Here is a 12148-nt window from a genome sequence, read left to right on the forward strand (position 1 = left end):
ACTGTATTGCAAATTTTAAAGTTGCTATGTAAACCTTATGAAGTTTTTATCACAGGAAAGTACTTTTGTAATTTGTATGCTTATGAATGGTAACTAGACTTATTGTGGTAATCCTTTCACAATATATACAAATGTATCATGTGGTACACCTAAAAATATATACACTATGTCAATTATACTTTGCTAAAAATCAATATAAAATTCATTAAAAGAAATAATTTTGATCACATAGTTGTGGGTCCATTTCTGGGTTTTCTTTTTCATTCCACTGATCAATATGTATGTTTTCTTGTGCCAGTATCATGCTATCTTGGTGACAATAGCTTTGTAATAAAAGTTGAAGTCCAGAATAGTGGTGCCTACAACTTTGTTTTTCTTTATCAAGACTGCTTTGGGTATTTGGGGTCTTTTGTGGCTCTATATTTTAGCACTATTTGTTCTAGCTCTGTGGAGAATGTTGGTGATATTTAGATAGGGATTGTATTAAACTATAAATTACTTTGGGTAGTATAGACATTTATTTTCTTTAAAAAAGTTTGTTTATTTTGAGAGGGAGAGAGCATGAGGGTGGGAGGGGCAAAGAGAGGGAGAGGGAGAGGGAATGAGAGAATCTTAAGTAGCTGTCAGCATGGAGCCTAGTGTAGGTCTTGACCCCATGAACTGGGAGATCAGCTCATAACCTGAGCTGATCAAGAGTCCATGCTTAACTGACTGAGCCACACATGTGCCCCAGGTAGAATAGACATTTTAACAGTATTTGTTCTTCCAATCCAGAAGCATGAAATATTTTTCCATTTATTTGTGTCATCTTTGGTTTCTTTCTCAAGTGTTCTGTAGTTTTCAGGTACAGCTTGTTTACCTCTTTGGTTAGGTTTATTCCTAGGTATCTTATGGATTTTTATGTAATAGTAAATTGCATCAATTGCTTTATTTCTACTTCTGCTGCTTCATAACTTGTGTATAGAAATGCAACAGAAGGGGCACCTGGGTGGCTCAGTCAGTTAATCCTCGGGCTTCAGCTCAGGTCATGATCTCACAGTTCTTGGGTTCGAGCCCCGCGTCGGGCTCTGTACTGACAACTAGCTCAGAGCCTGGAGCCTGCTTCAGATTCCGTGTCTCCCTCTCTCTCTGACCCTCCCCTGTTCTGTCTATCAAAAATAAATAAAAAACAAACAAAAAAAGAAATGCAACAGAAGATATTTGTATATGACATATCTTATAAGGCTTAGTATACAAAATCTATAAAGAACTTATCATGCTCAACACCCCAAAAATAAATAATACAGTTAAGAAACAGGCAGAGAGGTACCTGGGTGGCTCAGTTAGTTGAGTGTTCAACTCTTGATTTCTGCTCAGGTCATGACCTCATGGTTCATGAGATTGAACCCAGAGACATGAATAGATATTTTTACAATGAAGATTTACAGGCGACCAACAAACACATGAACATCACGCATTATTAGGAAAATATATCAGGGAAATACAAATCAAAACCACAATGAGATATCACCTCACACCTGTCAGAATGGCTGAAATTAACACAGGAAACAACAGATGTTGACAAGGATGCAGAGAAAGAGGAAACCTCTTGCCCTGTCTGTGGGAATGCAAACTGGTGCCTCACAAAGTTAAAAACAGTGCTTGCATTGGTAGCACACATTCTAAAATTGGAATGATATAGAGAACATTAGCCTGGCCACTGCACAAGGATAACACTCAAATTCATGAAGCATTCTATATGATTAAAGAGATAATAAAACCTGGTAATCCCCTCCCAAAAAAGTTAAAAAGAGATCTACCCTATGACTCAGCAATTGCACTACTAGGGTATTTACCCAAAGGATACAAAAATACTGATTAGAAGGAGCACAAGCACCTCAATATTTATAGCGGCATTATCAACAATAGCCAAACTATGGAAAGAGTCCAAATGTCCATCGACTGAAGAATGAATAAAGAAGATGTGGTGTATATTAATAACGGAGTATTACTCAATCATCAAAAAGAATGAAATCTTGCCATTTTCAACAACATGGATGGAGCTAAAGTGTATTATACTAAGTGAGAAAAGTCAGAGTAAGACAAATATCATCTAATTTTGCTCATATGTGAAATTAAGAAATAAAACAGATGAACATAGGGGAAAGGGCAAAAGTGAAGAGGGGCAAATGATAGGAGACTCTTAATTATAGAGAACACACTGAAGGTTGCTGGACATGAGGTGAGTGGAAAGATTGGCTGAATAGGTGAAGGGTATTAAGTGGGGGCACCTGTTGGGATATCACTTTCATATTATATGTAACTGATGAATCACTAAATTCTACTCCTGAAGCTAATATTACACTATATGTTAACTAACTAGAATTTAAATAAAACCTTTAAAACATAATTTTATAGATACTATCTCAAAAAATAAATTAAGAGATATTTTTTAAAAATTCATATTTAGATTTCTTGGATAAAGAACAAGAGAGTAGCTAAATGGAGATCTATGTACAATATCAATCTGCAGATTCTAATTGTCTTGTTTGGCTTGTAATTATGCTCAAGCCTCAGGGGGAAGATCAGCTTCTGGCAAGAGTGCAAACAGAATGTTTTCTCCTAATTCTAAGTGTCCCGAGTCTCATTTCCTGCTTCTTTTCCTCTCATTTCCTCTCATTATATTCTACCTTTTTATAAATAGATGCCTTCTACTAAATGCCTTCCAAATATCCTCTTTTCTCTTCCTACATCGGTAAGGCAATTTCCCACCCACCATCTTTCAGGTAACTGTTTTCTCTAAAATAAGATAAAAATCAAGCTAGTATCCTAAACCGTCTCTAATATTAAATGTTCTTACCTTGTGTTGTTCATTGAGGGTAGAGCTGGAATGAAGGCTCTCAGCAGTGCTATTTTAGACTAGATTTCTTACTACTCTCAATACCAGAGGGACAATTACTTCTATTTTTAATGCAGAACTTGACGTATTTAGTTATAATAAATCTTTACTGAATATGTATGCAGAGAATAACTTTTCTGCCCTAATTAAGGTAAAGGATAAGAGAAGTATTTTCAATCAAGCAATATTATGTATTACATGGATATCATTTAAAGTCTGATTCTTGTTATCCTACTGAAAAGAAAAACACAATCTATGCACAGAGATGCTTAAGTGGCATTAAATAGTAATTTCTATCACCAATTACCTTACTGAGTAAAATGTAGAATTTATTTTTAAATATCAGGACAAGAGTGTATTCATGGTTATGTGCATAAGACGTAGTGCGATTTTCATTTCAAACTTAGAATTTATCTTACAACAGACTAAGAAAAATACTGTCAAAACAATTCCATTTCATCAAATAAGACATTTAATACACCAATAGAAAAGTATGTTTTATGTGTATTATATATATGTACATATATGTGTTTATGTGTATTTTGCCTCATGAAATTATATTTGATAAATTTCTGCAAGACTAGGGAGAATAGTATAATTTCTCTTAAATTTGAAAATAATAAATGGTGAAAAGATGATACTTCACAAGAGTTATTTCATACCATTATACGCCACCCTGTCAAGAAAAGATTCGTGTTAAGCCAAATTCATTTTGACTCCCCATGAATGCATATAGGGAAACATTAAAATTTGTATTGACACTGAGTATATAATTTTTTTAGAAAGGTAGAAAAAAATTAAGACAAAACACTCAATATTTAACTTGAATTTTTGCAACGTAAATGCATATATTGTGGGGCACCTGGGTGGCTCAGTCAGTTAAATGTTCGGCTTTGGCTCAGGTCATGATCTCACGGTTTGTGAATTTGAGCCCCGCATCTGGCTCTGTGCTGACAGCTCGGAGCCTGGAGCCTGCTTCAAATACTGTGTCTTCTTCTCTCTCTTACCACCCCCCCACTCTCACTCTGTCTCTGTCAAAAGTAAATAAACATTTAAAAAATTAGGAAAAAATATATTGTATTCATATTTACAGGGGATTGAGTCTGTGGGAATCTACTCAAGTACCTAAGAGTGTAAAAGCTGTAAAATGAAAGAACTGATGGACTAGCTGGATAGTATGATGACAGCAAGGCAATTTTAGATTCCGAAGTGTGTATTTTAAAAATTAAACCCTGTTCAATGAAACTAGAGTAGCAATATTATTATATTTCTGGATATGCTGCTTAATTAAAAATTTCAGGTCATTTATCTTTTATGAATTATTTTATTATTTTTGAGTACAATTGCCATTATCAAGGCATGGCTGGATAGGTCTGATACCAAAGCAAGTTGTAATTTCATCAGCACCCACGCCTAGAAATTAAAATTTGCTAAGAAAAGTCATGCATTAAGTTGTCTGATTATAACAAATGACATAAAAATAGTAACATTATCTATGAGTCTAATTAAAAAGTATTACCAGCTATCTAGTTTTCCTAATTGCAAAAATTTCCTAATAAGAAGGAAAGAAGGTTAAAGCTACTACACAATAGAGTTGTACAAAGAGAATTTTAGACAGCAACCTGAAGTTGCATTAGATTTAGTGTGCTGCAAAATTATTTCCAGGGTCTTGACATATGATATGAATTTACTTCATATTGAGACTGGGGACTCAGTATTGCTTGTTGCATGCTATTGTAAGAGGCTTTTAGTATTATTTTGGCCTCCTGAAATTTGTTCTTACCTTCCCCCTGAGTTTGAGAGAAATAGCTGGAGTGATCCTGATTGAAGGCAACGGTCCCTACATTTGCCAGGTTCATGCTGAAGTTTTAAAGTTTTCTGTGATAAAGTGAGATGCTTCCCGGTATTTGTCAATTACACTTTGAAAAGCTTTTGGTTCTGACCTGTAGGTTGTAAATTTACTATTGATGGGCCAGAAGAGGAATGTTTAAAAGTTGGAGGGGTTTAAAGATTTAGCTGGAGCTGAAGAGAGCCTTAAAACTCTCACATCGCTAGCAAAGGAGGTCCAGAAACTTTAACAGCAGGTACAGGGATTGAAAAGAAGATGATATCTTGAGTAATTACTGAACCCTGTTGCCATCTTTTCACGAAGCATTTCCCAGCTCCCTATGTCAAAATGACTTGCTTCCTTTGCTCTGCTTTCAATAGGACTTTGGGCATTCTCAATACCTCTCTTATTTATGTTATGCTTAGTTGCATACACTTTTGGTTTTTTTCCCCCCCAACAGATGACAAGTTTCTTGATTGTAGGTAACTTTTTATTCATGTCTGTAACTCTTGCATATAAATTACTGCTACTTAATAGATAGCATTGAAAATTGACTTAAAATGAACTCCAGAAGGCTCTATGAACAGGATAAAGAAAATGAAAGAAATCAAAATTAAAAACTAACAAAATGCATAAATCTCTCTCTCTCTCTCTCTCTCACACACACACACACACACACACACACACCATGAAATGTGTAAGTCAAATACAATAGAATCGGAATCCCCACAAAAGGAGAGTAAGAGAAGAGTTGTCTAAAATTATAAAACATGAATGTTCACAATTTTTGAAAATGATGAGTTAAGTAATAGAAATCACAGAGGAGTTTACTTTTCCAAAAAGATCCAAATTAAAAAAAAATACATTTGGAAATAAGACAGCATAGTTAGGTACATTAAATTAGGTATTAATGGATAGGATAAAGAGCAAATTAAGTACAGTAGAAAAAGAAAAAAAATCAGAATCTCATCTTCAGGTAATGATGAACTAGCAAATTAAATAAAATCTGCTACTGAGAATAAAGAGGGAAAAACTACACACACACACACACACACACACACACACACCCCACACATATTTCAATTCTCCTTGCATGTATAGGTAAGGTCAGGAAGACAACCTAATGGAAAAAGCTTCTTCTTGAGTTTGGGAGATATTTTTTCCCTTGGCTAGCTGATGACCCCAGCTAAGAGTTTCAGAAAATTAGTCATTTTAACAGCCTTTTCTTTGGTGGTTTAAAATAAGGGAGTTAAGAGTATGCCAAGAAGCTGAGAAGGCAGATTGATTCTGGTAGAAACAATTGTATTTAAGTGGGCAGTTCAAGATTAAGGAAAATGTGACTTGGAAATAAATCCTTGACATTTCAGGAACTCAAACTGTCTGAGTTTTCACAAACACTGGAACTGGATAGAGATGATCCAACAGAATTAAGGCTTCTAGCCTTGCTCTTGCCCTGAATGAAGAGTAAGAGCATATTGTCTCTGGAAAAAGTAGGCATAACTTTAGTCATCAATTGATTCATTAAAAAATCTCTGGAACACAAGAAAAATAATGAAGCCTTAAAGCTATAAGAAAGCCAAAAATTCCAAATAACCAGCAACAATTATAAATACTGATATACCAAGTGCTTCATTTACAGAAATAATGATTGTTAGGGTTAAATTTTAGCAATACACAGACTTTTAAAAAGAAATATAAAAACACAATAAACTTAAAAGAACAAGGAGAAAAGTATTTACTATGCAAACAACTAGCCAAGGGAAGCTGGTATAGGTTTATGAACATCAACTAAGCTAAGCCTTAGGGCAAAAAGCATTAAAGGAGTAAGAGACTAGAAAATAAATTATTAAATTCATCAAAAAATAACATTCTTAATTTATGTGCAAGTAATCGTATGGCCTCAAATATAAAGCAGAACAGCTCACACTCACTGTTTAAAAATATTAAGTTCATCAGGGTATAAATCAAGATGTAACAAATGTCAGGAGACTGAATTTAAACAGGACATGCTGTAATCAATGGAAAAAAAGCTAGAAACCATAACAATAAGATAACTGGAAAATACCCATATGTTTGTAAATAAATTTATAAATCAAAGGTCAAAGAAAAATATCACAGAGGAAATTAGAAAATATTTGAACAGAAGGACATGGAAATGCTATGTATCAATAATAATTATAGGAATGGCTGCATTAAATATAGAGGAAGTATAACAAGACAATAGATAAACCAAAAGATCGACCAGTTATATACTGGCATTTGGATTACAATGAAAGTGCCATTGCAAAGTGGTGGGAAAAGAGTCATCTTTTGAATAACCAGTTGTAGATAAATTGGACATTCACATGGAACTAATGAATCTTTCCCACCCCTGCCTCTTGCCTACACACAATGGATAGTGCAAAGTAGAATTGAGAATTATCAAGGAAAAAACAAAAAACATCTTAAACATGATATAGGATAATGTTTTTTAAAACTTGGTATAAAGATCTTATAAAGCACAGGAATTATTAAACCTAAATAAAAATTTGGAGTATGTTAAAGTTAAATGTCTCTAATTATTAACAACACTCAATATGTAAATGTGAAAGAGAAGCCACAGACTGAGAGAAATTATTTACAATACATAACATATTTATAATATATAATATGTAACAAAAGTCTACTTATATATATTTATATATGTATTATATATTGTAAATAAATATAAAATTCCTATAAATCAATACAAGAAAGACACTTAACTCATTAAAAAATGGGCAAAAAATTGAATTGGTACTTCAATGCTTGAAATTAGCTACTAAAGAGAATGTGTATACTAATCCTAGGAGTGCATCTGAATCATTCTGGGTTTGATCATAGGAGCAATATGGACTAAGGATTATTGGAAGCAAACCTTCCTCATTGTGAGAGCTGGGTCAATAGTCTATGTAAGGGTTTGCTTTTAGGGTGGGCTTCTGCTGTCAGAGGGCTCGTAGTGACCAAACAACGATAAAGGTGAATTGAGAAAAACAAAGAAAAAATAGAAATTCCAAAGAAGTTCATGAAGATAAACTGAAAAACTCATGAGGACAAACTGAAGCATAGAATGGCAAAGTGGAACTCTATCCCGTCCCTAACTGAGCAGTCTCCATGGTAGGCAGCCCAGCTAGTAGACACTGGTGCCCTTTACCCCGGAGCTGCATGTGCACCTGGCCTAGAATTCAGAAACACGGAAGGGGGTGCCGATCAGCAGCAGCACCTGGCATGGCGCTGAAAGAGCTACTGTTTATTTTTCCTTGTAATTTCACACATATTTAGTTGCCTTCTTTTCATTCCACAGCGACGGGAGATGGCTAACCATTGACACTCAAGGCTGGACAGAGGAGACTGACAGCATTGTATCAGTCCTGGATACCTGTAGTCTGGGGAAGGAGGACACTGCGCCAGGCAGGCTGACACAGGGGTGGCTGCATTTAGGAACAGAACAACCAGGGACTGTGGAGGCAGGTTTTGGAGGTCAGTGGTGAGGCGCTCCCTGGTTCCCATGGGTGGACCTGACTGTCTTGTATGAATATCCCCCATGCTGGCAGGGAACTGAAACCCACCATTCAGGGATAAGACTTGCTCCCTGTCTCCTTGCAAAGGAGGGAAGTTTGTCTAGACCTTATGTGAGTGAACAGAATAGGAACGTGCACACAAGCTATGGAATGCTAATGATCACCCAGTTTAAATACCTAAGATGACCGGGTGAAAATTCAAACAAGGACCCCAAAGACTTAAATTTATTATGACTTTTTTTAGAAAGCCTCTTTTTTAAAATTTTATTTAAATTCAAGTTAGTTAACATACAGTGTAGTATTGGTTCCAGGAGTAGAACTCAGTGATTCATCACTTACACACAAAACCCAGTGCTCATCCCAAAAAGTGCCCTCCTTAATGCCCATCACCTATTTAGTGCATCTCCACACCCACTTGCCTCCAGCAACCCTGAGTTCTTTCTCTGTATTTAAGAGTCTCTTGTGATTTGCCTCCCTCTCTGCTTTTATTTTACTTTTTCCTTCCCTTCTCCTATGTTTATCTGTTGTGTTTCTTAAATTCCACATGAGTGAAATCATAGGGTATTTGTCTTTCTCTGAATTATTTTGCTTAGAATATAAGACTTAATGAGTAGAAGGGAGGACTTTGCCCTGTTTCTCCGTTTAACCATTCAATTTGGCCTGCTCTTTAACATGAGAAGACTGAATAGCATTGCCTGGCAGATTACTACAACCTTCATGTGTGAGATCATCCAATAAGACCCCTATTATCTAACAGCCAGAATTATTCAATTGCTGATTCTATTCAATCACCACATATTTTGCTATCTATGGATTTGGTTAATATGCTTTACTCAGTGCCTATTTCAACAGTTTCTCAGCTGTAACTCGCCTTCTCTTCTGAAAAGGCGAGTGCCTTCGCCAGGCTGTCTAAGCAGCCTTTCCGCTGTGTACGATCAGTCAGAATCTTAAGTGCCTCCACCTACCTCCAGCATCATGACAATGACATTACATATATGAAGGTCCCAATGCAAGGCCTCATTGGGACACTCCTTTTTCTTGCTGAAGTTCCTGATAGTGACCAAGATACACATTTAACTTCTTAGAATGTACAATGCTGGGCCCTTGAAGAAGGCATTTAATGAAAATCCCATATTCCCCGTAGTCAGCTGGTTTGTTTCATGGCCATCATGGCTTCCTTAGAGAATTCCCATTTAAGTTATAAAGTGTTCCCTCTTTGCCAGGACAACCTGCTGGGTGTCACTGTCAGCATGGGCATTAGTTAGTGTAAATTCATGCCCCTTGGGTACACATGCTACCCACACCAATGGCTCACAGAGCCCTCAATTACTTGTAATCACCATAAAGGCCCTCTAAAATTCAGATGGATGACATCACCGTGTGCACTCACTCTTCTGGTCTAGTGCCTACTTTGCTCTCTAAGGAAGAACCTCTCTAACTCCCTAAAGTCTCAGTTATCCCCAAAGTTTAAACTAATGGCAAGATATCTAGAAAGCATTTGAGGGGTACCTGGATAGTTTAGTCGGTGAAGTGTCCTACTTCAGCTCAGGTCATGATTTCATAGTTTGTGGATTCAAGCCCCATATTGGGCTCTGTGCTGACAGCTCAGAGCCTGGAGCCTGCTTCAGATTCTGTGTCTCTCTCTCTGCCCTTCCCTGGCTTACACGGTCTTTCCCTGTCTCTTAAAAATAAATAAAATGTTTAAAAAATAAATAAAAGTGATGTAAGTCCTAAAATTAATGTCAATAGTCTGTGGTACCTTGATATTCAGTGGGATTGAAGAGTCTCAAATGGGCTAAATAAAATTTCTCCTCCCCAGTTTGCTCCCATGGATAAGGTCCTCTGTGTTGCATATTCCCTTAACTCTAGGGTATATATATCCCTCCTTCATCAATGGGAAGAAGACAACCTGATTAAAACAGGGAAGGGAGAGAGGTAGGAAATATTTTATGATCATAAACGTAGGCTCTAGAATTTAAAAGAATGAGACTTTTGGGGTGCCTCAGGGTGGCTCAGTCAGTTGCTTTTCTTACTCTTGATTTCAGCTCAGGGTGTGATCTCAACCATTCATGAGTTCAAGTCCCATATCAGGCTCTGCACTGACAGCAGAGCCTGCTTGGGGTGCTCTCTCTCCTTTCCTCTCTGTGTCTCCTCTGCTTGCACTCTTTCTCAAAATTAACAAATATTTTAAAAAATTAATGAAACTTCTTTTCCCTCCCCAATGAACAAGCACACGCATTGTAGGAATGAAAAATTTCAGGGGGCTGCTGCGGGCAAGCACTGTGTAGGAATGAAAAATTTCAGGCCCTAGAGTGACCATGGAACTAAAGTCGTTTTTCAAGTAGAAGTTATTTGAATCCCAGGATGTGGTTTAAGATAAGCTGAAATGCTTCCCTCCCTAAAGTGTGCAAACATCGTAAAACTTGTAGTGGACTCTGCTAATTCTGTTGTTTTGCTTATCTGACATTGCTAAATGTATGTCGTAAAACTTGTAATGGACTCTGCTGACTCTGCTGTTTGGCTTATCTGACATTGCTAGATGTATGTTGTAAAATTTATAATGGAAAGATACCTGTGAAGGAAAGAAAAAAAAAGGAAAACCCTATAAGAATCCCGTTTTAATCTTCTTCGGGGCTCTTCTCCTCTACCCCTGAGTGGGATAAGAGTTGAGCCCCAACGCGTTGGTCCTTGAATAAAGCCTCATGTGTTTTGCATCAAGTGACGACTCTCGGGATTGCTTGGGGTGAGCGCCAGTACCCAGCTGACAGCGGTAGGGTCTCCTTTTGGGGTCCTTACAGCATTACCTATATTTGTTTTTAGGTTATAGATTCTAGAGCAAACTTCAGTTTGCTACTCAGAAAATAAGTATTCTTCCTAAATATTCCTTTTTGATTGCTTTACTGATTTTCAAGACAAATTATTGTATCATTTCTATGTTTCCATTCTTTTGGTGAGATGGAATGACTAACGGTACATTGTTTCTTTTTCTTGTTTAACTGTGTAAAACTTATGCATTTCAAGAAGGAAGTATATGCAGCACCACTAGCAGTAAAATAAAAGCCAAAGTTCTTTCATAAACCTGAATACCATCCTTACATGTCTGTCGTGATCATTTTACCAGGGACGTCAACAAGTCTTATTACTAAATCTCATTTAGAAAATTTCAGTTCCATTATGGAACACTTAAAATTCTTAGTTGTTAAAAGCCTGCTATCTAGGCTAAGAAACTGCATTTAGAACTTATATATAAATGTATCACTTTATGTATGTATGTATTGAATTCTCTACAGGAACACAGCAAAGAAATACAATTCAAAATATTATTCCTTTCTCTTTTTTTCATGCTCACTTTCATTTGTGATCTTACTTGCAAGGAAGAGAACAGACTCTCGGAGAGTCTCCCGATAAAACTTTTCTAAAGGAAAATAGAACTAGATGCACTATAATGGAGGCAAAATCTTATTCACAGGGGTTCTTTAATATATTGTCCCCCACCTTGTCAAAAAAGTATAAACAGGGACAGACAGCATGTTTCCTTTGGCTCTTCTAAGCATTCTGAAGTTAAGTCAACTACCTTCTGAAGTAAAATGGTAGTGATAATGTTCTTTATTTTTATAGTTGGGAAAGATAATAAATAAATGCAGAAATAAATTAACCAATTAATGTTACAGGCAAGTAACATTTTCTTGCCTGTTTAACTGTTGATTAAAAAAAATAATTACAACCTCTGAACTTGTAAAGCATAGGGATTAGATTTTAATAAAGACGATCATGAAGCATATGTCCCTGTTTACTTTTGTTCTCTTAAATGTTGTCTTTGAGGTTTTAGTGGAGATCTTACAACATCATGATAATTAAAAGTTCAAAAGCATCAAATGGTAATGATGCTTCAATAAAACTTAA

The 12148-nt window shown here is 36.2% G+C and overlaps 1 non-coding gene across 1 annotated transcript; it reads left to right on the forward strand.

Moving 5' to 3' along the window:
- Positions 1-1637: 1637 nt before the first annotated feature.
- On the forward strand, positions 1638-1744 carry LOC115293025. Its single transcript, XR_003909298.1, has one exon. It is a non-coding gene; the product is annotated as a U6 spliceosomal RNA (small nuclear RNA).
- The last annotated feature ends 10404 nt before the right edge of the window (positions 1745-12148 follow it).

This window comes from Suricata suricatta, chromosome 5, assembly GCF_006229205.1.
Source record: "Suricata suricatta isolate VVHF042 chromosome 5, meerkat_22Aug2017_6uvM2_HiC, whole genome shotgun sequence".
In the NCBI taxonomy this organism is placed as follows: Eukaryota; Metazoa; Chordata; class Mammalia; order Carnivora; family Herpestidae; genus Suricata; species Suricata suricatta.